Genomic DNA, 27,293 nt, shown 5'->3' with positions numbered 1-27,293 from the left:
AACAGGTCAGATATTTTTATTACAATAGCCTTCTGTCAGAAGTGATCTTTCCTGTGTTTCCTGGAAATTAGAATGTCATCACTGATGTTTTTATTTCGTTGGTTGGGGGAAAGGAAATGGATAAAAGTGCAAACAAAACAGAGCCAAGATGGAGGAAAGAGGTTAGACAATGTTTATGCAGTACATGATTGGTTTCCTTTTTTAAATTGCTACATTGAAAAATAAGTATTTTTTCATAAAAATAAAGATTTAAAATTAAATACAGTTATAATTTCATTATAACTAGTGTTCTTATTGACCAAAAATGTTATATCTGAATTTTTCTGCTCTACTTAAAACAGATTAACCAGGTTATGTTTTTACCCAGCTCCAGTCAACCTCTTTTTGGTGGACCTTCTTTTGTGGTGTTCATTCCTCCTCCTCTTTCTGCACCACTTGGCTTTAAAACTGTTTGTTGTAGGAATCCATTCCTCTGCTGTAGAGAAGAAACGATGTTTAAAAATGTGTATGTTAGGATATCTGCACCAGCTAGAGATGACACATAAATTAGCCAGGATATTATACTGAAGCCAGGGCTGCATTAGCCCCTTGCAAGCACAGGGAAGAGAAAAATGCAGTCGTGTTGAAAAAGGAGGAAAGAAACAGCCTATTATTTTGTGAGCAGTAGAAAAGACTCAGGAACACCCAGTCTCTGACAGCAGGATTCAGTGGTCTTTTGTGACCACTGTGAGCCCTGGCTATAGGTCTAGCTTGGATCCAGCTTTGCAAGACCCTCTACATGTTTGCTGGGTTGAGAGTGTCACATCTCCCAGCCTCTGCACTGCTTTCCTTGCACACGGATAGGGCTGCAGGGGTGTGTAATTTCATGTGACTTACTCTAGTATTAATATCTCCATGTGCAGCAGTCATTGAAGTGAGAATAAACAGTTATTTTTTATTTTAAATGGTTAATATTCATCAAATTTTTATGAAAATACTTAACCCATAATGATGACAAACACAGTGCCTAATAAAGATGGAAGTGAAGATCCTCTTTGTGAATATGTAATCAGAAGAGTAAAGAAAATTACATTAAAAAGACTTCATTATGCCATTAAATGTGTGAAATGACTTTTTCTTCTCCATTTTAATTTCAGCATATTTCTTTTTTTTTTCTTTTTAAATATCTCTGACACTTTCATAAGATGGGTACATAAAGAAGCACTGGCTGCTGTAACAAGAACAACTCTGACTGGTGGCATCCATCATTCTCATTTGAATTTTTGTTTCATTTATCATTAAGAAAAATCAACACTGTTTCTACCAATGATTGTCATTTTTTTCATTTATTTTCCTTAGAGAAAGAGAGATCCTTATTACTGCTCTGAATGCAACACATTGTTTCAAAACCCTCTGTAGAGCTGCAGGCCCAGAGCCATTTCCCCCAAAGCAGGGGCTTACTGGTGTGCAAGTACATATGCACCTATTTTTGTCTGACACCCTGGGGCTTGTAACTGGCACCTCTGGAACTAATAGGGTGAATCTCTGCTGTTTGAAATACGAAAAGGCTTTTGATAGACTCCTTTAGGGCTGTGTACTGATACATGCAGGCAAAACCAGGTCAGACTGTTGGTGACATGTTTCGCCACCTAGGAAGCTACTCAAAACTTCACAGTGCCAGATCAGTCCTGAATCATAGAATCATTTTGTTTGGAAGAGACCCTCAAGATCATTGATTCAAACCATTAACCTAACACTGACATTTAGTGTCCCTAAGAACCTCATCTACATGCCTTTTGAACACCTCCAGGGATGGTGACTCAAACACTTCCCTGGGCAGCCTGTTCCAATGCTTGATGACCCTTTCCATGAAGAAATTTTTCCTAATATCCAATCTAAACCTCTCCTGGTGCAGCTTGAGGCCACTACTCTTGTCCTACCAATGATACACAAGCTCCCATCATGCTGATGCCCATCTTGCTGAATTGCACTTTGATGGTAAATCCTTACAACTTGAAGGAGGGAACGTGGTTACCTAGATAGGGGCTGTGGCACGCTTCTCTGGGGAGAAGGCAAAAATGATGCCACCAAGCACAACCCTGGTGACAAAAAGGGACTGATGAGAATGCACGGAGCCAGGTGCACCCAAAGGCCTGGAAGCCTCCTGAACCTGCTCTGCCCAGCCTTGCCAACCAGCCAGGGAGAAGAGGCTGCACAGTTCCATTTGCAAGGGTAGTACAGCACGTGTGCTCTCGGGGGAGGCTTGTGAAGCAATCAGTTACGGCTTTCTTTTACAAAACAAGCAAAAGAAAAAGGAAAGTATTTATTTCAGTTGCATGTTAATTTCAACATTAACTTAATGTTAGTTTTTGGCAAGAAACTCTAGCGGCTCTGTATTTAACATACACCTTTATTGCAACAGTGCTCCAAAAGAAAACATGTTCTCTTCTATTTAGACTCTTCTGTTATACTCATCTCTCTGGGAGCCAAATTACACATACGTCTGCTGCATCACCCGAGGCATGTCCCATATGCAGATATCTGGGTAGTAGGTATGTCTGCTTTTACCATTACTTTCTCTGAGCGGTATTAAAACTGACTCTGGACTCCTTCCCCTTTGCAGAAGAAATGTCTCCTTGGTAAACTAGGCTTTACCAAATGTCAAGTCTGATGGCTCCTGGTTTATGAAAGATTTGAAGAACAATGCAGTTTTTGTCAGCTGTATATTTTCAGAAATGTGGCCTCAGTTGTGGGGGAATGTTGTGTTCTTTCACAGAATTGTCTTGCCAGCTCTCCCTCCAAAGCTCGGGAGGGACTTTGCTAGGAAGTGAGTCAAGCTCAGGTATTCTTTGGATAAACAGCTTATGAAAAAGGCTTGAAGAGTTATGAAAGAGAGGAGGGTCCAAAAACTAAACCTGTAATGAAGAGGCTTCCCAAGCAGAATGTGATCAAAGAGGCTGCCGCTTTCTTTCAGCCTACTCTTTTCCATCTGAAACAGCTGACAAATGGTTATGTTGTGTTTGCAATTACAGTTCTCTGAAAGTGATAAATTATTGCGATTATTCCTAAATACAGGACTTTTACGTGTATAATTAATACACAGAAGAGAATATCTGATAAGTAGTAGGCCACATTCCAGTTCCACTTACACCATAATAGATCTGGAGTAGCTCCAGCTGTCCCTCTTCATGGAAAGCTGCTGCTAAATTGGGCTTGCACACTTGAAGTACCTTGCAGAAGTCTTCCCTGTCAGAGCAATGAAGAACATAGTATGGCTCACACATTTTAGTCCCCACATCTAAAAATCTCAGTTCTAAAATTTCTCCCAATGATCTGCTGACAACCTTCTGCAGCAGTAAGAGAAGACCTTTTGTTATATTCTGCACTGATATGTCCAATAGCAAGTTCTAACCTGTTAGCTTCAGGACCTGAGTGCAGTCTAGCCCTGAAGTCACCTTATTGCAGGTGAAAACAGGGGTGTGGAGCATGTACCAAATCACCTGTTGATTGTGCCAAAGGACAAGATGCACAGCCTCTGTCATGAGAACCTGCCTGTTCTCGTGTTGTCTGTCAGTGGTGAGGAAAAGCCAGTCCTACATTTCTTCCAATTGAATGCTTCCCTAGAACATGAGTACTGTGCTCAGAGCTCAAAGTCTATGATGTAAGGCTGGCACTAACAGCAAAAAATACTCTAAATACAGAGCCAGCATATGAATAGGAAAAGGAAATTGTACAGTAATATAGTCTCCTGACACGGTTACCCATTAATGCCAGCTTTAAAGGTTAATGCAATTTAACTCGCTCTCAGCTATTACTCTGAAATAACACAGCATAGCCTCCCGTATAAGCAGATAACAGATAAGGATGCTTTATGATAAACAACCACAATAAACCAGCAGAACTATACAGTGTTACACTTGCAGAAGTGGCAGATTTGCCTTTATTTTTGCCTGCATGTGTGTGGAGGAAAGCAGAGAGGAGAGGAGTGAACTGGAAGAAGAATTCTTGGCTCCTAGACTATCAGATAACTTGATAAATCTGTCTTGTGTGTGTTGCTTCTTGCCAATACAATGGAAATGAATTGACATATCGTGTGTCTGCTACGAGTTGAGTTTCCTTCTGCACTGCAGAAGCAAAGGTGCTGCTCTTCAAACTACCCATGAAAACTTTGGTTGGGTTTTATGTATGTATGTATTTATTAATAATAACCAAAAAAAGCGTAATTGTATTTCACTATGGAAAGTGTGAGCCAACTTAGTGGAGGGCTTACTTGGGCTTCGTGTGGAATAGACAGACGATACATATGCATACACTGCCTGGGGATTACTGTAACATCTCATTAATATTCTTAAAGCACTTTGGGATGTCCCATTATATTCTTTCACAGGTTAAAGGACAATATTTGCATGTCTATGGGACAGTGAAATATTTTTATTAAAAAATATTAGCCTTAAAATTTTAGGGCTAAAGAAAGACGCCGTATGTTTTGTATGTCAAACACACACACATAAAACACACACGTGCACACATAAGCAATGCAAGGAGTGTTAATTCTTAAATTACTAAGCAAAAAGCACTGTGCCCTGGAGAGACAATCTACGAGCTCTGCTGCAGAGGGCCCGTTCAGGACTCATGAGGCAGATCCACTAGCCCTGTCGTCTTTGCACTTGGAGTCCCCCGCCTGCCACCAATGTGTCACTGTCGGCCTTGCTTTTGCCAAAACGCTGACATTAGGAAGCAGTGTCAGAGACTTGGCATGAAGCTGAGAGGTCGTGCGAAGCTAGCACGCTGTGATTTTGTACAGATGTGCCTTGCCTCAGCTTTCTGACTTTCCATTATTCCTCTGAATTACCTTTTGTACAAAGCTGATTATGTCTTTACATTTGCAGGGCAGCCATGTTTTTTTTTTTTCTCCCTACAGAGTTGTCTGTTGTTCCTCAGGATGCTTTCATTTTTCTGTTCAGCATCTCCCTTTTCTGCTTCACATTTCCTTTGCCTTTTTACTATAACATGACATTTCCTTGAAAAGGATTAATGCAATTCTGGGATGTATAAGGCAAGGGTATTTTCAGAAAGGGAAGTATTTTAGTAGTACACTGATATGAAGGACTGAGGAAGCCTCGCTTAAAATATTGTGACCAATTTGGGTCACTTCTGATCAAAAAATGGAAAGTGATGTATGTAAAGACTTCTGAGAACGTTTAGGGGAAGTGACAGACCTTTAAAAAGTGTGTGTGGGAGACTCAGACAAGCAAAAGAAAGATAAGAAGGAGTATAGTTTTTCTTCATAAATACAGTCTTTGTAAATACTAAGATGGAGAAATGTTTCAGCTGAAGAAAAGCAGTGCTAAAAGATCAGATGGGTATAAATTAGCTTGGAAATCAGGAGAAAGTTTCTAAACTTCAAAGAAATGAAGTTCTGGCCTTCCATACAGGATAGCAAGGGCAAAGAACTTAAATAATTAAAAAGCAGAGCTTGCTGAGTTCATAGAAGGAATTACACTGCGTTTATATTTTAATTAATTAATTTCATGCTTCAGAGCTCCCACTGACCACTATTGGGGTAAAGAAGGAATCTCTTCATTTCCTAGTGCTTTATTCTCTTGGATGTGTATGTAAGGGTGGGAGGAATCAGGAGTAGGGAGAGGGCAAATTGATCTTCTTTTGAAGCATTAAATTACTCAAACAAGAAATTGGCCAAGGCTAAAGACAGGATAGTAGGTGGGTTATGCTGGTGCTTCTAGTAGTACTGCCTGAGTGATGCATTTTGAATTAAAATCATTGATTGGATGTGGGATTGGAAAAAAAAAATTTCTTCTGGTCTGAAAAGCAAGGATTGTTTGGAGTGATTACTCATCTGGTCTTCTATAGCCAAGTGAAAATGATCCACTCTCAATAAATATCTGAGTGTGCTCACCTGCATACAATTGCGTGAGTCTAAGATCTTGACAAGGCTTTTCATCCATCCTATTGTCTTGGTTGGACATGTTATAGTCACTGTAGTATTTGCTCTTTTGCATCAAGTATTATAAAATTGTGGTGATTTCTGACTAGGAACTGGAATGGGGGTTGAAGAAGAGGTTATGAATGTTTCTCAACTTAATGCCTATTTCATTGTTGTCTGTAGTATTTGGAGGCTGCAATTGATAATCTATATGGTTGCCTTCAGTTCTATGTCTGTTCAGTGAATATTTTAGCTTCTCTTTATTTTTGCCAATACATTTGAATTATTTGGGTTATTTCCCTCTGTTTTTACCCACTTTTTTCCTTATTTGTTGATCTTCCTCTTTTGGTTTCTTTGCCCATTCTCTGCAGGTTAATCTTGTCTTGTCCTGCCATTCCTACATCCCTCCTTCTGCCTGTCAGCCCCTTTCTCTAAAGTTGTCTCAGTTGCAGGTAAAACACAGTTCCTGGCACCAGATAGAAAGAAAAAAAGATGTAACTTTCATTTCCTTTTTTTTTCCCATCCCTATGGAATAAGCCTTTTAATGTGCACACACTGAGTGGAGGCATGCCACACCACTGCCATGCCATTTGTCTGACCTTCACATCTGTCTTTGCAGCTCTGAAATGGGGAAACATGAAGTCATCCTGTGCATGTGTCCTGGCTAATGACAAGTATCAGACAGAGAAGACTCTGGATCTCCTTCTTGATGTTCCTGTGCCAAGGAGTTCTGCTGAGTAGCAGCAGGTTGGTATAGTATTTATTAATTTTGCATGCCTGCCAAGGTGGTTGAGCTGTGGGCTTAGATATACTAGGGTTCTGATGAAGCCAATGAACTCTGCTTTTCCACACTAACCTTTTGTGGGGGGCGGGGAGGTGGGGGGAGCCTAAATCTTTCTGCTCTAGTGCTTTCTCTGGAGAGCAGCAATGTAAGAAGTATCCAAAGGACCTGGTGGCTATCTGGGCATCCTATTGCAAATACCTTATCAGTAGAACCAGTTCTGAATTATTGCACAAAACTCTTCCTATTATATTCCATAGGAAGTTTTGAGTTTGTAGACACCAGATGTTTCTCTTGTAATGAACAAGGTTCAATGAAACTTCTGTTTAGAAATTTTCTCAGGAAATGAAAGAGCTCTGCTGCAGAATATCTACTAACCAAATGGTCATTTTATGAGAGAGAAACAACTTCAAGTCCCTGTTCTTCCTGATTCAGATCAAGGACTCAAACTCTATGTGAACTAATCTCACATAAGTTCCCTAGTTACAGTGTTATTTGTGAGTAGTAGCTGAACTTTTACTCAGAATGACAAAACATATCATATAGCAAGAAACTAAAGTTGTCACAAAACACAGACATCTACTTTAACCAGAGGTCTGTATATGTTGTGTCAGAAACAGTACTAGGAAAGAATGAATGGGACACATACTACTCCAACAAGAGGGGAAAGGAAAAAGAGAAAAAATATCACTTTAGCTCAGACAATGCCAAGGTCTAGCAGCATAACAGCCAGGAAAAGGACATGAAAATGCACAATAGCTTTTGCATGGGAATCAAGGCTACAAGAGATACTGAAGGCAGACAAGTAAGAGATGCTGAAACAAAGTAGAGACTTCGTTCTTTGATGGATGATAAATACTTTCACCATAGAAATCTGAATGAAAAAGGCAGGGAAAATATAGACTTCAGCAGTACCTGAAGTAAGTTGGGTCCTATGTCTGGTCTCACCACCCCATCCCTTCTTTCCTTTGAAAAGATAGTTTCAGTCTTGCATGAGACTGGCTGCTTCAGGAAATCTGCTTCCATAGTTTTCATCTGACTTTATTAAAGGAATCAGGGGAGAAATGCCCTGCAAGATCCCACACTGCATGCAACAGAAGCCTTGGAGTTGCTCAGATGGAACAGTTCAATCCAGTAGCCGAAGAACTGGAGGAGAATCTCACACTATCCTACAGGGTGATGATTCATAAGGGGATTTTTGAGATGTCCCAACTTTACATGTGCAAATAAATGATGAGTGAGTCTATGTGTGATTTCTCGGTGCTCCTGCACAGACTGTGCCAACTGTGGCTATGGAGAGCTCAGTGAGAAACCTCCTCTGGCTCTTTGTATTGCTGAGAGGCAGCATATTCTCAGAGGGACTCTGAACCTAACAAGACAGCCCAAAGCAATGTCTGGGCAAAAGACAAGTGCAGGCAGTGCACTAAGCTCTGTAGTCAACTAGAGAAGGGACAAAATCACATAATTTCTCTCCCTTCTCTGAAATGTTTATACCTTCGAATGTCAATGCAGCTGCTGAGCCTTCAACTTGCACATCCCTTAGGCTACAGCATCCACCTATCCAGAGACTTTTTAAAGATTTGAGTGATTTCTTAGAGCTGTTCTGAAGTAAATTGATTTAACTCCTTTGTGCCTGAAATTGAAACCCCCTTAACTGATGAAGGAGGAGGAAAAACGTCAGGTCAACAGAAAATTCTGACATTCTCTGCATGCCCAGTGCCAAAAGAACAACAACAATGACAAGAAAATAAATACCAGGCACATGACCCATTCTACCATATTTCTACTGCTTCTGCAGGTGCTTTTCCTGTGTGATGTCATGAATGAGAAAATACTCTGGAGGAGCTAAGGCACAGAGAACAAGAGGAGAGTAAACATAGCTGGCAGATGAGGGCCATGACAGACAGCCTCTTAGTGATCCTCTTTTTTATATTTTTGAAAGACCCTGGCTTTCTTTGCCTTTACTCTTTATGACAATTTCATAACTGTTCTGTGATGACTGCTTTCTCTGTCCTCTAAATCCTGTTGATGACAGGACGCCACATATTGCATTTCCACTGCAAATCAAGAGCTTAATGCCCTGGTGAATGAACTTGGGAATTGTTCTCTCTATATAACTTTTTTTCTCTTGCATGGCCTCAGGTGAATTCAATTTTTTTTTTTTTCAAGTCCTAGAAATTGCCTGCTTACAGACTTGTAGCTTCCAACCACCAAAGTCCCGTGTGGCTCTTCTTAATTGTCCATATAAATTGCTTTCTATTTTGGACACCATGAATATCTCGACAGCATCTGTTTCTCCCTTCTGGGCACCACCAACTGTGCATGAAATTCTCCCCAAAGAGGCCAGGTAAGAACTCTTTCCCATTGTTGAAAAAATAAAGAAATAAAGGAAGTTACACAGAGGACGAGCCGACTTCCCAGCACGCTAAGCAGGTAAAAATGCAGTTGGGTCTGGTATTAAACCAAAAGAAAGAAGATGCCAAATGGGAGTAATATATCTGTTCATAGCCAGCTTCCAGCCAGAATGAGGACCATTGTGCTCAGATTTCTTCACCAGGAGCTGTTTTCGCACATTGCTTAACAGCAGCAACTCTATACAAGACCTAGACAGGAGATGAATGGCTGTCTAGGCTGAAACTGTGAGAGGACTCCAAAGGATGGCTAGGGGACTTACTTCTTCTTCTTCAACTCTTGTTTAGCACCTTCCGCTCTACAATCTGAAAACACATTTACAATTGACATTGACTAGTCTAGACTCTGCTGCCTGGGAGAGTTGGGTATCATTCACTTTATTTTACTGATGAAGAAAACAAAGCAGAGAGAGGGAGATTAAGTGATGGCTTTGTTATCTCACAGCAAGTCAGAGGCAAAGCCAGGAATACTATTGATATGTCCCAACTTTCTGAATTAAGCACTCGACCACCTTCCCTAATGGAAAGTCTACCAGAGAGTCTTGAATAGACAATACATCTGGTTTTAAAGTGGTTGAAAATGGCCTTCTGAGTATGCTTGCTGCCAACAGGCACTCAAATGCACCATAGGACTAGGTCTGCACTGGAAGAGGTCTAACTTGCCAGTGAGCTTATGTGAACCAGAGACTTCTGCTCCAAGCAAGAATGAAGACAGAGCAAACTGGATTGCCAAACACAGGGTGAAAAACATCTTGTTTTTTTTTCAACATAAACATCTCTTTGAGAAAGTGAGAAAGTACCTCTCCCACATCTCTTTCTGGAGATTTCTGGGTATCTCAGAAGGTGTCCTACTCAATACTACATTTCCTCCAGTCCTCCCTTCTGTCTGCCAGCCTGACCTTTTTTTAGGAGATATGGCAAAATCCTTGTCCAACTGATACGGCTGCAGGCATGAAAATGAAGTGTGAAAAACTGCCAGACACAGTGCCAATCTTATTATTATGAGTCAAAGCTGCATTTTCTGCTCAGCATATAATCGTGCTTTGGACTAGATGGGTATAAATTGAAGATTGGCTACAACATAAATGTTCATTAGATTGAAACTAAAACAAAGCTAAATTATCAGAGTCAGGGAGGGAATGTGTTTTCTTATGCACTGTGTTGGCCGTGCCATCTGGGTGCCTCTGCATTATGTTGTTTTCATATCTCAGTTTGGAAGGAAAGGAAGAAAAGAGATTTGATATGAAGGAAAGAGGTGGTCAAAAGAAGGTGTTGATTTTTTTTCATTGGTCACACTGTGTACTTGCATTCTCTCTTGCTCTCTGTTCAAGCTCCGAGTGTTAAAGAAAATGCTGAGGCTGAGTTTGGGAGAGGTGGACCACAAGCACCAAAAGAGGGCAAATCTGGTGATTTGCTGAGACCAACAGAGAAAAGTTGTGCTTGCTCTTCTTCTGCTAAGAGCCCTTCAGTGCTACTTTTTTCCAATATAGTTTGATTATTAGCAAAAGATGTCCTCTTAGATTCCCTTACTGCCCCCTGTTATGACATGGACCACCTTTCTTGCTGTGTTTCTGACCAGATAGTCTTCTTCTCACAATTACCTAACTTACACTAAATCTCAACATATAGCACAGACACTCCTGCTCCCCACTTTTGATAACTTCTAGTTTTTTCATGTGGCACAAGGTACAGTGCTTTGGATCCCTTTGCTGTGCTACATTTGTTGTTCAGTGTGCTGAATGCCTTACTCCTGTACCCTTTGCCCTCTCCATCATCCATCCCATTGTGTGGCTTGCTTCAGTCCAGCAGCTGACAGTAGGCCACATTCAGAAAAAAACATCTTTCTTTCCTCTGTCTCCTTTACAGCTTGAAGGTCCACATCCTGGGTGATGAGCAATGGTCTAAGGCTCTTTTGGAGGCTGTGTTTTTGAAAGTATGATGTGCTATGGCTGTTGTGCTCAGCCAGGCATTCAACTAAACATTAATTGGGTTTGGAATGGGGCTATACTTTCTTTTCTTTCTTTCATTGTATACTGCGAGTCAGAGGAGTTTTTATGAAGGGTTGGACGTGGTGAGTCATTTCAACTTCTCTGTCTGTAAGTATTATTTTATAGCATCTAGTTACTTTCGTTATAGGTATTATGAGAGAATAAATAAATAAAATATTATGACTTAGTGACTGCAATGCTGATCCTGTTAACAGGCTTATTCTCCCTCTGTTACTTATATTTGTTTAAAGTGGCCTCATTTAACATTTATGTAGGCTTTGGTGCAGAGAAAATGTGCTACAACAGGAGTTTGTCCTAAGGGATCCTTAGAGTACTAACAGCTACATCATCTGCAGAGGCAGATATTGCTAAACACTGATACGAAAAGACATCATCTAGGTCACTTAAAATCATTTTTTACACACCTATTTTGCAACAAAAGCCTGTGACAGTTAATCTGAGCTTATCTTTTTGTCTTTCTGTTGAAGGTAAAGAGGAACAGGCATTACCTGTGCACTGGGTGGAAGATGAATGCCATCACATGGCTCTGACACAGCTCCAGCAGAACAGATTGCTTTACTCGGGTCATGGTACATGGAGAAAATTCACTTTGCTCATCTGACTTCTCTGCCCCGCTCCATCATTAGATTCCAGTCTGAACCTCAGCTTAATCATCTTCTCCTAAGGTCAGAAAAAAATTCAGTGCCAGAGTCTGCAGTCACGGGAGAAAATAAAAAGAGAAAAACCAGAAAATATTTTCTAGTCTGCCTTATGTTTATTTCTCATTATGTGGCTTTGGGCATCATCTCATTATTTCTTTGTGCTGTGCTTTTCCCATCTGATAAGCAGGGTTGATGCTAATAATAACCTCCTGTATCCTGCGTAATGCTAAGAGCCCACAACATGTCCATATGAAAATTGAAATTCTTATTACTACAAAGTATTTGTTTTCTGCTAGGTGCCTCAGCACTGTTCCCCTTAATGGAAACCCTGCCTTAGTCTGCTGTAACTACCTTCTCTTGGCATCAAAAGAAAATTCCCAAAGAGAAAAGTATGTGTATTCACCTCAAGTTTGGATTCCAACATGCTGTTGTGCTCTAGAGGTATTAATTGGAGACAAGAAATGTCACTGGTTCCTGAAAGAGTTCAATCAGTCTCTATGATCACTCTGTTTTTGGAACATGCTCCATATTCCATACTGGTGAGTAGTTCTTTGGGATATCAAGAAAAATTCAGAACAAGCACAGTCTAAAAGACAGCAACAGAAATAAGTAGGAATGCATAAAACTCAGATTCAGAAATAGCCTAGAGAAAAAAGGCCAGTGAGATAGTTGTAGGAGAATTGGGGTTGTTTAACCTAAAAAAGGGAAATCTGAGAGGATAACACCAGTTCTCAAGGACATCACAGATTGTAGAAAAGACAAAGAAAGAAAGTGATTCCCCACGGCCATGATGGATAGGACAAATAAGTAATGGGTGTAAATCACAGTAAGAAAGGTTCAGGTAAAACAAAGATTGCTTCAGGAAGTCATATAGCCTGTTATTAGAAGTCTTTAAGAACACATTAGATATATAAGACTCAGGAATGACATAGGTGTACTTGATTCTGATCTGAAGTCAGGAAGATGGACTAGATAACCTGCCAGGGTCCATTCCAGCTCTCTGATTAAGACAAAATAATTTTATACCTTACATGTAATAAGAATGTTGTTGTAGCTGTGTTCACCTAAGGATATCAGCAAGGCAAAGTTTTATCAGATAAAATGAACAGGTCTTTTGTTATACTGATTTTAGATCTAAGAGAGACAATATAGCTTGAAATTTTCTGCTTCAAACCTGAAAAAAGAACCGTTATGTCTCTTTTTTTTCCCCATTTTTCTCTGTTTGCCTACTAAGTGATGGTAACTTTCCCTACAAATTTTGCTTTGCTTAGTCCATGCCTTGAAAAGACCTAAGGATAGCTGGGAAAAGCTTTTCAGTTTCTACTGTGTCTTTATTCTTCAGAATGAATTGTAGGAATTCTTTTTGTGTGCTATTTTGAACAACAGCTACTGGTCGAAATACTCTTTTCAGAATATTCGGTTTTCTTTTCAGCTTTGATTATTTGCAGTTGTTCCAATGAAGTATGTAATATTTCCTCCATTTCCAGTTTGCACAGATATACAGGTATGTCTCTCATGATGTGAAAGACTTTGAAAGTCATTGAAATACACTTGATCTTTTAAGTAGTTGGAGGGAAAAAAAAAAAAAAAAAAAGAAGGAAGGAAAGAAAGAAAGAAACTAATAAAACCAACAAAGAACTGATCACACCAGCATTCTTGGAAAGTGTGTTTGAAAAGTGCCTACATTGAAAGGCAGAGTTTGTAAGAAAAAAATCAGGTATCTATCAGTGGCTATCTTTTCCTACAGCATTATCCAAACTTTAAGGATCTGCTTAACTGCGTTATTCCTGTTCTGGAGACAACACTTTTCTCTGTGCTGGAAGAGGACCTCACTTGTCATTTTTATTCGAGGCCATTCTGTCAGGATATATTCCCTTCCTGCCATGCAAAGATCCATCTCTCTTAGAGTTACTCAATGCCCAGCATTGCTATGAACACTTATTTCTACCTATAGAATATATATCTTTTAGCTCTTCAGAAAGACCTCTCATATTACAGGAGCGGAAAGAGAGAATGAGCTGTCACTGGAAGGAGTCAGAGATCATAGTTTATTGTTTTCTACCAGTTCCCCGAATCCTAAGACTGGAAGCTCAGCAGATTGGCCTAAGTTGCATGTAGTTCCATGCCCTATCTGATATGCTTGGAAACCCGGTACTGCGTTGACATAGTTCAAAACAGTCTGTGACCAGAAAAGCTAGGATCACAGAGAGAAGACCAGGACAAAAGCACAGTTTGCACTGCTCAGAAATAGAGATTCCTTCAAGTAAAAGTACATCTCATTGCCCTCAGAACTTTAAATTTTAAGAAAGAGAGAGGACATGTTACTGAAAAAGTGGAAGAAAAACACCTTTCTGTATGTTATATTAAAAGTGGTTTTGGGCCTGAGCAAACTCTATGCGTTATAAGAATGGGCTGTTTGTGAAGTTGCAGTTGTCTGTGGCCTTCCCTAGGAAATCATTAGACACTGGCTTAACAAGTTGTTCTTATTAATTGCATCATGATAACTAACTATATGTTCTCTGATGTGCAACAAATGCTAGGTAAAGCATAAGCCTTAAACCTTTGTCAAAGAGGAATGAACTTATGTGTTTTCCTTGCACTAGTGAGTTACCAGTCAAGAAGAGATACTGTGGAAACACAGGTGTGTTTTTGAGCACTTTAAAGAAATATTAGACAAATATCCAAGCATCTGTTCTATGCTGGTCTTCTGCTTCTGTTTTCATTGCAGTATTTGGGCACTTTCCAGAAGAGCTTGCACAGGCACCAGTAAGGCAGAGCTTATTCCTGTGGACAGAACAGCACATTCAATAAAATTCCATCTGATTTGGGGACTTTAAAACATAAAGATGCTTTTCACTTTTCTTTTTTTTCCCTCTCTTTTAATACATACAGGCAGCAGAATCACATTTATGCTAAAGACTATCACTGTTAAAGAAATAAACCTGGCACCAGAAATTAAAAGTCGTAAGACTTGGGGTAGTCTGTGGAAGAACCATCCCTAGGAATCATAATGCCAACACTTGACACCATATCAACACTTGGGACCAAGAAAACTCCATCACTTGACCAGGGAAGTACTCGCTTAATGATAGACTTAATGATAGACTCTCTGCATTTGCAACCAAGAGCTTTCTGCAGTGTTTTTAGTATCTTGGGCGCAGGTTACAAGTGTAAAGAACAAGATAATGAATTTTGCTGTGAGTTCTGTGGAGAGCCAGCATAGACAGCATAGGACAAGTAAGATGTGCTGAGAGTTGTTCATATTGCTGCAGGGAGCTGTATCAGCTGGACTCTTCAAAGGGTCATCACAGTCCAGCAATCCAAACAGAAAGTGACAAAAGCTTGGCTACCCAAGTCCAGGACATGATGTGCCAGGTTTGAGTGGAGTCTTCTAGCCAAATGGGAATGGCAGAGAGCTCTGCCTCGGCATGCTCTGCTCTTGACTAAAGCACTGCCTGAACAGACCATTTGTGGCTGTTCACAATATGTAAAGGCTGCCACAGAGGGACTATAAACTATTAAAAGTGCTTTCTTTTGACTGCCAGCATAATCTCAATCTTCCCTGGGTTCAGCTTGCACAATCTGTTCTTCATCCACAGGGCCCATCATGTCCAAGAGATGAAGCCACCCCAGTCTAATGGGCTCATCATAAGCAGTGAAATCAAAGCATACTTCTCCAGGTCTAAAACTGAGGTACCTTGGTCCACATTCTGCCATCAGATTAAGATAGATGTGGACTGAGAACTGCTCCAATGGGTCTCTGTGCATGGAGCCCTGAAGGCTGGAAACATGCTGATACTGCCAGGAGTTTTGATATAGATCTATAGGCTACTTATCTGTGCTTTATCAAGACTATACATTGAACAAAATAGGTTATTCCCAAGCTGAATACTCTATTTTCTGATACCCTGTCCATTTTGATGCTACTCCATTTCTTTCTTTTTAGCTATAGGCTTCTTCTCCTACCACTTCCTCTATAAGACCTTGAATTAATGTGATCATATTTGTTGTATATGTCTTGGTGGCTTTCTTAGAAGAAAAAGTGGGGATTCAGAAGCAGGTATAGGACCAGCACACTGCTGCAATTCAGAAGCTGCAACAAGCAGATCCATCAGGACTGAAATATGTGACTCCACCACCTTTGAGGTGCAGCAGGCCAGAGATTCCAGATCCAGATTTGAACTGTCAATAGAATTTTAGGACAACAAGGTGAATATAAGACTTCAGTTTAACTGCCATGAAGAAAGAGCCTTCCTAAGAAATGTGTGAACATGGCTGGACAACGTTTGAAAGTGTTTAAAAGAAGTCAAGTGAGTGAAAAGTAATTTTTTTTTTTTTCTAGTTTGGTGGCCAAGCCAGAAGTGCAGAGGAAAAAAAAATCTGATATGAATCAAGACAAAAAATTTTGCATGGATCAAGCAATAAGCTGTTTATTTCACTGTAGCTTGAGAAACTAAATTTAGATGGCTAGTGTTTCCTTTGAATGTCAATGTCATGTTTTGTTTTGAGTTATTTGATTCCCTTTTAAAATATATACATATATTTTCTTGTTTTCTCTACAGGGTTGATCAATTCTTAAAAAAGTATGAAAAGGTTAAGGTTTTTTTAGAAAATGTCAAAGTGAAGCATTTCAGTGTATTAAAAACATTTTTATGGAAATATCTCATTAGAACTCCTCCATTGCCCAGTTTTTCTGTTTGTTTATTGCAAGGATTTTGCCCTAGAGACAGGGAAGAATACTAAAGGTGGGTTAGTCATAACTATTTGCTAAATCAGCATGAAACAGGAAAGTGTTCTGCTCCCTCTAGTCTCTATTTTTGAAAGTCATTTTACCATGCTTCACAATGTTCTTTTCCTCTTTTAAGGCGGAGTATCAGTTTGTTACTTGGGCCATCACTTTTAAAGCACTAATTCCTAATTATGTTGCTGCCATGTACACCACAATGTAGTCCAGCCTGAGGCTTCCTCTGTGTAGGTCTTTTCTAGATCTAGGCAGTCAGGTGAAATCTGACTGCAGTTTGTAATTGCTTCAATGAACAGTTGGCAGTACTTACGAATTTTGCTTTGGCCCAGAGTATTTTATTTTATTTTTCAGGAAAAAAAAAAATGGTAGAGGTACAAGATTTTGAAGCTTTGCCACAAGCTCCTTGAATGACCTTAGGGAAAGCACTGGAAGTTGTTTTACACTGGTTCCCCATCTGTAAAATAGAGACAAATGACACTGAACCACACCACTAGGGGGTATTTTGAGGTCACATTAATTAATGTTTCCAAGGTTCTGAAAACCTATAGTCATGAGCTCAGTAGAAAAGGCTGCATGTTGCGTAAACCCATTACACAGGCCTATGCAGTTAGAAGTGATAATAAACTTTATTCATGTTCAAGAGACAGTTTTAAAATATTAATAATGTGGGGGTTTTGTTGATGATTTTTTTTCTGAATGCCAGATATGCTGCCTCTGCATCCAACTTGAAGAAGGGCAGTGGGAGTTCATCTGAAAAAGCAAAGCCACTCAAATATTCACACGTTACATCAGTACAGGGAGAACTTCAGCTCACCATGAGTGGAGCCAGCAACCCCCATTATCAACTTTGTAAAGACAAAGCAGTCATTAACCTGTATTGGCTTTTGGAGGTCCCAAACTGTTTTTCACACGTGAGATACGTTGTTACCAAACTGAAAAAGCAAAATCCAAGAATGAGTTTTCCTGGAGACAAATCCCACATCTCAGTATGATGTTCAGTCTCTCCAAGGCTCTTCTCTCTCAGAGAGATTTTATTTTCTCTGTCAAAGCACAAATGGGCAGCCAGTAGTTTGGCTGCCAGCAGCATCCCTTCCTCCCCAGGATGCTGCTGTGTACTTCACAATGGAAAGCTGCAGCCAGAAACTCAGATGGCTCAATCCAAGGTTACCCTCTCCATAGATTTCTGTTGTGTCCTCTTCCTGCATCTGCGGCCAAACCTTTGAATCCCTGCAGCCAAGTGCATTTTTGTTCATGGACTTTACATGAGTGTGTTGTCATGCAAATTGGGGATGGATGATACTGGTGGACGCTCAGGAGGACAATGGCATAGGGACAGGAGCGGTGCAGTATGCACATGCAGCAGTGAATCATTTGGCTGCAGACTGGGGAACTCAGTCATCAGCCAGAAATGGAGCTACACATTTCATGTTTATCCACCTCATATGGGCACAGAACAATGAACTAGCTTCACTGGCCATGTTCTCTCTGTTGGTCAGTCATTAAAGAAATAAATACCTTCCAAGTGTGCTGAACAGTTGCGCAGAAAGTCTAAAGACTGCAGGATTGCAAAGGTTGTGCAGTCTTCAGTCTGTAATGAATCCATTGTCAAGTCCTTACAGGCAATGTGGACTCTGCCTGGACTAAAACTCAGGTTGAGTACTTGATCCAATGTCTACCAAAGTCAATGGCTGTTCTTCCAAGGACTAGAGCAGGGGTCTTCTTTATGACAACCCTATAGAATGGTAAGTAGGAAGGGAAGTGCACTATTTCCCCCACAGCATCCATTTGCAAGAGAATGAGGCAACCACAGGCAGTCAAATTATTGCACATGTTTTTGAGAAGCTGGTGAACATGAGCAGACCATGGCTGCTATGGTTCAGTGGAGCTGATGGCATAGAAGTATAATCCTCTTCCAATTTCAGTCAGTGGAAGTGCTCACACCGATTTCAAAATGACTAGAGGTTTTGCTCAGAGTCACTACTGACCGTCACAATGGTGCAGATTTAGTCTGTCTTAAGTGAGGGTGTAGAAAGCAGAAAAGAAAGGGGTGGTGATAGGGGACAGAAGGACAAAGCTTCAAGTCAGCTCCTGTTGAAAGGACCTGTGATGGCTGCACTTGGATGAGCTTTTCCAAAGCACAGAAAAAAAACCTCCACCTTGTCAAAACAACATGAGCTATGCTCATCCTGTAAATAGGAAGCCAGAACAAGCAGGCTCTAATTGTCTTGCAATGGCTCTCCCAAAAGCTGCAGCATTCTTTACCTGTTAGCAAGCAGCTCCTGTAAAAACCTCGGCTCTTTCCCACATTTGCACTCGTCAAAGAAATGACTCCCAGTATGATCCTTACAAACAAAGCATCCTAATGATCAATGCAGGAGAATGGCAAATGCACTCCGCACCAGTATATGAAGTCAGTTTTGATCCATGGAGCCATTTAAACCAGTGCTGGTGATTAGTAAACCATATTCCGCAGTGCGTGACATCAGCTTTCTCCAGTTGAAGAAAGGACTTCATCATGTCTCTGGAACAAATGCCTCCATGAATTCTCCAGGCTATCCATAAACCAGATTCTGTGATGAATTTTTTGCCTTATTTCCAGCCTTTGTGGGAATATGAAAATGGTATAGTGATGTGTGTTAAACCTGTACATATCTTTCTCTGCTCCTGCATCCAAGGTTTTTATAGGCTGTGCGATATAGTCTGTACCTTCTAACACAGCAAGGCTGTCAATACAGATTCCAGGAGAGTTGTCAGCAGCCCAGTTTTGATCTAATAAAGCCACATCTTTCATCTGGCATTCTACAAAGGTCTGGGGCATATTTTAAAGGCACTGAAAGAGGCTGCAAGTGGTCTCAGCCAAACTTTATAGAAGATAATTGCCAAATCACTATCATAATTAATTAGTGTAATGAAAGATTAATTTTAATAGTCAATGGACATATCAATAAAATGAAGGTATAATAGGCTGGGTAACCTGAAGTATTTACAAGGTTAATAACTAGACATGGATCCTGCAATAAGACACTGGTCCTATCTTCTAAAGGAAGTTTCCAGCATAGGTGTTCTAGGATGAAGATCTGCACTGTAGGTGTAGTCATCACAGCCTGAGCCCACAAGCCATTTTTTATTTTTCCTGAGGGAACCTGGGCTTTTCAGCCCAGTTCATCCTTGACTGGCTTGTGACAGAGTGAATGGCCACCCTGGAGACAGGGGAGGGATCTCAAGCAGATGGCTCCAGTGGATCCTGAATCTACACAAGAGACGGCTGAGTGGGGGAGTGTGGAAGGGTATGGGGGCATTCCTCTTCATTTGAGGAGCTTAGCGGGTCTTGGGCTGCTTTGCAGGAAGGCAGCATGTGCAGATCCCACTGAATTATAGAAGAAAAAGAGTAATGAGGCTATGACATTAGTTTGGGGCTGGCCTCTTCAGGAAACTTTCTCCTTTTTGTAGGATCAGTGGGGCAGAGGGAGGAGAGAGCTTTTTAGAAAAGAATGAGAAATAAGCTTAGCAGATATATATTTTCTCTATAAATATCACCACATTTAATCTTTCTTAATTCTTTTTTTTTCTCATGGTCATCTTTCTGGTTTAGCAGGCAGAAGTTGCCAAGAATATACATGGGCTTCTGTCAGTAGCTGCTGTCCCAGCTGTGTTGTTTTCCTATGGAGACTGACAAGAGAAGAAGGGTGCTTTGGGCTTGTACTTTTCTGGGTTATATTTCTCTCTCTGTGGGTGTTTGACATGGCCTTCAGGTTGGGGAAGGGCAGTCTATCAGGAATAGTATACAGTATGATCTTTCACCTGCAAGGTATAAATGAGAAAGTGAATGGCAAGAACCTCAAAAGTTATTTATGGCAAGAGTCTAAAAGGTTATTTATGATCAAGGCTGTGATTCCAGCCCTTGTGTTCTAGCATGGCTCTTCATGGAGATGTGATGGATAAAAAAGGCAAGAGGATTTTGAACTTCGTGGGTGATTCCCTCTCAAACCTTTTCTAAGGCTGTGCCTTCCTTCCAGATACTAGTCTTTAGTGACTTTCAGCCACTTCTATACCAAGTGTGAATTGTACCCAGGCTATGAAAGGCTCTACTATCCCATTAGCAATCCCCTAAACTATCATTAAAAAATAATAACAATAATAGAGCTCAATATCTTCAGTTACAGGCCATGCATAGGAAATATCTGTGAATTAGCACCAAATCAAGATGGAGCTGTAGTATTTGGGGTTTAATGCTTTAGCCATGCTTTAGATCTGCTTAGATCTTGGGTGAGGATTTAGTTCTACCTTCAAGTATTGTTAACACTTCTAGAGAAAAATGCAAAAAAAGATAACTCAAAACCAGAAAAATCTTCATGGTATATCTCAGAAGGGATATTAGGATGATGTTTTGATTTTTTAAATTATTATTTGTAAATTGGATAGGCAAAAATAAAGGAGGAACAAAGAGTCCCCTCTGACATCATCTGGTATGTCAAGGACAGCTTTCATGCAGAATAGGGTGACTGCTTCCAACCTGGTGCTTGAGGATGGACCCCAGCCTGAGCTTTCCCCCCAGAAAGCCATCCCAGAGTACACCAATAGTTCAGCACCATCAGCCACCACATGCCCTGGGCTATGAGCTTTGTAGTTCACTAGCATAACTGTGAACTCTTAGCCTGTATGAAACGGTCTTTTTGCTTCTGTGGTCCAGCAAACATTTGCAGAACCAAGGACCATGCAGATTCTGCTCAAGGTCACTGCTTGTCAACTTTCTGGCTGCTGTAGCTGCACCAGGCCTTAACTGTTTTCAAAGGGTTTATAATCAAGGTCCTGATTTTAACAATGAGTCTGATTTTATTGGGAGTGACTGCCTGGCTCAGTGGTATAAGCCAGACACATTTTCAAAGGTTGGCTCAGGACTCTGGTCAGGTTTGAACTTGATGAGAAGTATGCCTTGACAAGTTACTTTTCTCTTTGTCTCTGTTCCCAGAGCATCTTGTACCAGAGCATCCGGAGTCGACGTGAAATCTCACCTCAGAGCATGATAGCATTTTGTGGATTTGAAATCAGCTTTAGATAACTCAGAGTCTTGTAAACGGTCCTTGTGATCAATGAACTGAACAGAAAAGCCTCTAATCAACAGAAAAATGTCTCTGAGACTTGGGCTTCTAAAAATAGAGAAGGTATGGAACCTCAGCTATTTCACTGTGGATTTTGACACATTCATGAAAATAATTGTGACAGCACATTTGTAAACCTGGAGTTAAAACTAGTGATGTGAAGACTGCAGTGTCAGATATGTTAATTTCTGGAAGGGGTCTGAAGGGAGACTTTGCTGAACTGTACTTACTGCATTTAATCTATGCTTCTGAAAAATAAAAGTGTGGAGGGTTTGTTTGTTCGTTTGTTTTGCTTTTTGTTTTCTCTTTTTCTCCTTGGCTTATGAGTTATCTTTCAGGTTTCATGGCTTATTTGAAGCACATGACTGTTCCAGGAAAAAAGATCTTTGGTTCTTACAGTCTTGCTTCAGAGCTGGAGTAATAATTAGAGACTGAAAGAAAGATTTAATCCAACTCACCGACAGGGCCTCGTGGCTTTTTTTTCACCCCTTTTCTCTTTTTGCCATGTTGGGTGAGATGAATTTTTAGGCTGATGCCTTGGAGAGGTGCCTTGGGAGATTTTGACCTGAAAAACCTCAGTGGTGGAGATCTGTGAACTATGTTTGAAAGATATGCAAAAAGTCACTGAGAAATAAATACCTGTATCAACAGATTTGCCACACAGTGGTCACATTTCTACTGCAAAATATTGAACATGTCTGTTGGAGACCTCCACACTTTATGTGTCTAACTGTTGCAAAGGTCCAAGGTGCTGGACCCTCTCATTTGAGGGGAATGAGAGCTATAGGTCAGGGCTATTAGTGCATACTAATTCTTGTGGATGTTTCTAAGTTTGGTATCTGGTTCCTAGTTGTCTTTGTGAGCAAGGCCTAAAGGACTTGGAGTCCTTCTGCAGCATATAAACCTGTACTATTCACTGTCTTGCACCGACAGTGTCCCAAAATATCACACATACACAAGATGCGTAGTGCTGTAAAGGGGTAGTAAAGATTTGGGCTTGAGACAGTCATCTATGCTTGAGAGCATCCCATTTCATCCAAGAAGAAAATTCTATAAGTATGATTCCTTACTGAAGGTGGCTGGGAGATATGCAGTCTGGCATGGTGGTAACTAATGGCTAAAGAGTTAATGCTTTGCTAGTGAAAGCAGATACTCCTTAAATTCATCTGCATGGTTGGGAGCAAGCCTGGGCTATTCATGTGAAATCACTCAAGCTTTTGACTTCTTGCTCTTATCTGTTCCACCAGACTTTCTCTCATGACCCCATCTTTTCCTACTCATTTGAATTTCCTGCCAAAAGGAGTGTGTGTGAGGGAATGTTGTCTGCTGCTTCTTGTGCTCTTCCTCCTTGATGAAATAAAGTTTTGCCTTCAGGCTGTAGACTAGCAATAAACTGACACAGGAATGGTATCAAGCTTTTTGTTCCTTATGTTGTCCAGACTCATGTTGTCCCCTTGATGATAACAACAGTGGGAACTCTAAAACAGACAAGAATCCTCAATCTGGCGAGTATGCTTTGAAGTGGCTGGTGGCCTTGGCTGAATTGACTGCGGTTAAGCTCCTAATGTTGCCATGGATGCAGGAGTGGGAAGAATATGGGAGCAGGGAGAATGGATCTCTGGTCCAAAGTAGCTTAATATTGTAGGCAAAAGCCAGCAGCAGCAGAGGGGAGTTGATCCAATTTATCTGAGCTTGGAACAGAGCTGCTTGGTTCTGCTGCCTGTCCTTGATAGCAGAGGACAGTTGGTGTACTTGCTAGATGCCTGCAGGGTCATGTCTGCCTCCCCTGCCTAAGGGCAGACAGAGTGGCAATATACTTGACAACACACAAGGTGCCATATCATTAGCCTGTAATCTGCAGTGACTTACTGTGAGGCTTCTGTGCTGTAACCAGTGACACTCCCTGAGTGGTCTAGGCAAAGTGAGAGTGCTTTCAGGGCAGCTGGGTCTCTCATCACTGTCTCCTGGTGATCTTAAATCAGCACGAATTTGTTGCATGTTGCAAACGGGCAAATGCGGCAGGTTGGTTACTACCTTCCTCCTCGCTACCACATGCAACCGTGTGAATCAGTAAATGTCTTCCACAGTTCTCCTCTCCGGGAGGGTCAGAGGTATATTAGATACAAAAGCTGTTGGTGGTCTCTTCCCTCATCCACCCTGACCTGCCAGCGTATCACATGAAGAGGCAAGGAGGGATGGTGCAACTCAAATATCTTGTGCCACATCCCTTCTCTCATGTCAGAGAAGTTCTACAGAGCCCAGACACTTCTCCTCACGTACTGCACAGATCTTCCTTTGCTCTCCCACCCACAGCTCCCTGTGGCATAGCTCAGGAGTGGCAAAGATGCAGGAGAGGGCTTCTGCAGCACACAATCTGCACCTTAAGGAAAAAGCAGCTCTTCGAAAAGTACCCAGAGAGAGTTGTTGCCTCTGAGTTTCCACAGCGAAGAGAAGAAATCCATGCAGGTATATCCTCAGCTTTTTTCCATCTCCTCTGTACTGTAAGAATGTGGGTCTGCCTATGATAGCCCAACATTGGCCACAGCCAAAGCTCCAGCTCTCTGAGAACTGGCCAGTAAGCAAGGGCTTTGCTGAAGTCCTCTAAATCTAGTGAGAGGCCTCTTTAGTCCCACTGATCCTGCTTCTCTCAGATTTTGCAGCTGACACAGAAAATATTATTATTTCCTGGTGGCCTGGTGTGGGGCTGTTCACTGATGTTCTCTGGTCCTTTGCCTTCTGTACTCTACACCCACCTGGGAAAATAGGGATATACCAGTTTCCCTGGAGGAATGAGATCTCTAGCAAGATACTAAACAGTATTTCTAATTCTTGCTAGTGTTCACTGCTGTATGGGAAGAACAGCAAACAATGGGAGCAAGAATGCTGAATTTCCATGTCTGCACTAAGTGGATGGTTTCAGAACATGTTGTTTGCGAGTTATCGCATCAAAGGCTTCAAACTATCTGCAGCACAAACACGCCCACTTTAGGCAAATGAGACTTTTGTTCACTCAGAACTAAGCACTTCATTCAAGTATCAGCTCTTCCACATCCTACAGTCCCTGAAGCTATGGATGTAAAAAATAATCCTGCAATGAATACTGAAAAGGCCTCAGACAAGTGCTGAATTCGTCTCTGGAGCAATGTCTTAACACAGGTGGAATGGCTTTGTTTGTTGCAGCCCCTTATGCTCAGATCTGGAATCTGGGGATAGAAAAAAACTGAGGTGTCCAGATTTGTTGGACCAGGGACTGGCTCCAAAACTCTTGTACACCGAGCATCTTTCTGGACTTGCTTATATTGAAGAGGCTTGAACAATCTAACTTTTGACACTAACCCAGCAGCAGCTCACACAAATACTGCCATACTTAAAGGTAAGAGCACAGCTTATGAGAAAAGCCATAGGGTTTGTGATAATCAAGATGTACTAGTTTGGAGAACTGGGAGGAAATCTATCTGGGTTTCTGAGATAAGAATCGGGTGTTACAGAGCAAGCTTTGCACACAACAGGCTGGATGGCTGCATCTGCCCCTTTGAGATCTCCCCAGACTTGAAATCTTTCATACTAGGACAGTGAGAGGCATGCGCTAAGCAGAGACCTATTGACATAATCTTGTGGCTGCAGAGAGCTAACTGCTTTGCAATCTCTTATTTCCATCTCCCTTCACACTTAATCTGAAAACACCTGCTCAGATAACCCTCTCTTCCCCCCTGCTCTTGTTTGCTTGATATATGAAGGCTTCAAGTAATTCTTCGTACAAGGTTTCAACGGCACTGTCTTGCTGCTTTCTGTCACTTGCTTAACACTGGTTGTAGTACAACACCAGGCCACCTACAGGAGACCCATCATTCAGTATAGTACAAAACTGAACTGTGCTGCAGTATGTTTTGTTTACAGGTATTGTGAATGAGTCATGCCAGGTCAGGTACAGAGAGCAGAGAAAGAAAGGAAAACCCCATATTGCAGTCTGAAGTAACTGTGTCTGCTCACACCAAGAGTTTGCAGGTACTTCTTGGAGAAAGTGAGTCTGATGACGGGTGACCATCCAGGCAGTGGGCTTAGACTTTTCACCATGGACACGCATTGTTTCGTGGCAGAGGAGGAGGCACCCTTGTAACAAGCACCTCTGCCAAACCTGGGCTCCAGGGTCAGCCAGCCCCCATCACCAGGGAACTGCCGTCTGTGGGGTGAGCGAGCCAGCCCCCCTGTGTGCCCACGTAGGCTTGCTTCTGGCGCTCTGTCTTCTTCTTTTTAGTGGTACTGACAACTCTGGAAACAAAATCCCATCCCCTGATAACAGGCCAATTCAGCTGCAGATTCCTTTGTGCCTCTGCCAGCAGCACACACCAAATGCAAAGCTTGAAAGAGTTGCAGCGTCCAAGCCTCTGCTTCCATTTCCTCTGAACTCTCCTAGTGTTGCTTCTTTCAGGATGAAATTGCTCATGCTTAGTCTAAGCCCAAAGGATTTATTTAGGACTTGTTGGATTTTTTTTGACAAAATTGGTCTGGCTATTTCTGACTTACACAAGGGGAGAAATATTTTTTTTAAAGGAAGTGGAATAATTTTTTAAGGAATATTTTAAAAATCAAGCTTGTCACAGAACTACAAAATTAGATTTTATTTTCATATATGTCTGAATCTACTAGTAGCCATGTTTTCCAGAAGTGTTGACTGCCCTTAACTAGTGAACTCAAAATGAACTGCAAGCACCAGCATCTCAGGAAAAAGCTGATTTTTGCTTCACAAACACCAGAGGAGTGAGGAATTGCAAACAGGAATCTAGCCATACAGCTGCAAGCTGTATCTCAGATCTGTATTCCCACTAGCCATAATTTCATAAGCATCATTTTCAGCGTAGCTTCACTCACCTTCTTCACCAGTCCACACGTGTGCACGGCCTACTCAACCACGCTTCTTCCCCAAGCACGCTCTGCCCTTTCCTGCCCTCACACTCCCCTCCATCAATGCACTCACTGAAACTGTGCAGCTCAGCAGCAGCGAAAAGACACAGGAACAACTTCTTTTCAAGTGCAGTCTTCTCTGGTGTTCAGCCACAGGCTGTGAAGAAGCCAGTGCTCATCAGTCCTAGATTAGTGATTTCCAAAGTGAGCTAATTCACTGACAACATGGCTAAAAGTGTTCAGTCAGGCTAGAAATTTTATTAATGTAATGTTAAAATGGGAATCTTTTTCCGCTGGAAAATGCCAACTTGGAAAAAAAAAAAACTTTGCCTGAGGCATTGGTTTAGTAAGTTTAACAATTTCAATGCAAAAGTATTTTCAAAGACTTTTGGAAGCTTTTTGTCAAAGTGAAAATACATGCTAACTACAGCAAAGGACTGATTTTTTTTCATATAGGTTTTTCAAAGTGATTAAAATAAAATGTGTTCAGTAAAACTTATTTTGGATTTTTAAATTCGCCAATTTAATTTGAGAATTAAATTCCTATTCATTTTGGGCTGAGGAAAAAAATTAATCAGCATAACATTTATCTTGCATGCTTAGAATATAAGACAAACGGAGCATGTTCTGCCTGCAGAACCCTTTCCTTCCTCTCGTTCGTTCACTAAGAACTTTTGAACCAGTCCAATTTTAGTGAAACAGTATGTAGAGCAAAAAAAGTTTTCCTTTCCGTTGATACAAAGGCTGCAATGTGAAGCACCTGTTACTAAATGTCAGAGAAGT

Source organism: Columba livia, chromosome 1 (genome assembly GCF_036013475.1).
Source record: "Columba livia isolate bColLiv1 breed racing homer chromosome 1, bColLiv1.pat.W.v2, whole genome shotgun sequence".
Lineage (NCBI taxonomy): Eukaryota > Metazoa > Chordata > Aves > Columbiformes > Columbidae > Columba > Columba livia.
This window is presented reverse-complemented; position numbering follows the sequence as displayed.